This window comes from Morone saxatilis, unplaced genomic scaffold (genome assembly GCF_004916995.1).
Source record: "Morone saxatilis isolate NCDOM2014 unplaced genomic scaffold, NCSU_SB_2.0 Contig9, whole genome shotgun sequence".
Taxonomy (NCBI): Eukaryota; Metazoa; Chordata; class Actinopteri; family Moronidae; genus Morone; species Morone saxatilis.
In genome coordinates this window covers 20,343,113-20,343,568 of record NW_023340268.1, presented here as the reverse complement: position 1 = coordinate 20,343,568, position 456 = coordinate 20,343,113, and the positions used below count along the sequence as shown (strand labels likewise).

The 456-nt window shown below is 37.7% G+C and overlaps 1 protein-coding gene across 1 annotated transcript in view; it reads left to right on the top strand.

Annotated features, from left to right (window-relative positions):
* ptprua (protein tyrosine phosphatase receptor type Ua) overlaps window positions 1-456 on the top strand; it is a 196,749-nt gene that overhangs the window by 168,891 nt on the left and 27,402 nt on the right.

Sequence of the window (456 nt, the reverse complement as noted above, 5' to 3'; positions counted from 1 at the left end):
AGACAGACAGACAGACAGAAAGAAGGAGAGAAACAGACTAGAGAGAGTAAAAGAGAGCAAGACATTCTCTTTATTCTCTGCCGGCTCTGATCATATTTATTCAGCGAATATGTTTTTCACTTCGTAATCCCCCTCTGATTTCTTCCCATCTTTCACTTTGGTCTCAGTTCTACCGCTTCGCAAAAGTAACCTCTGAAACCTTTCTCAAAAAGTCTTTGTGCATACGAGGGAGCAGGCAGAGGTGGAAAGCGTGTCACAATGTGCTTGCATTTCAAGGAAGAGTGCTTTATGAACTTTTACTTAGAGCTAAAGTGAATGATTTAAAGAATCAAACGAAATGTTAAAGTTTCTTTGATGCTTAAGATACAGTACTGCTGATTATCTTAATTAAAAACAAACAAGAAAATCATTAACTTTACATATTAACTTGTGTGGTCCAGGGTGCAACTTGTACAG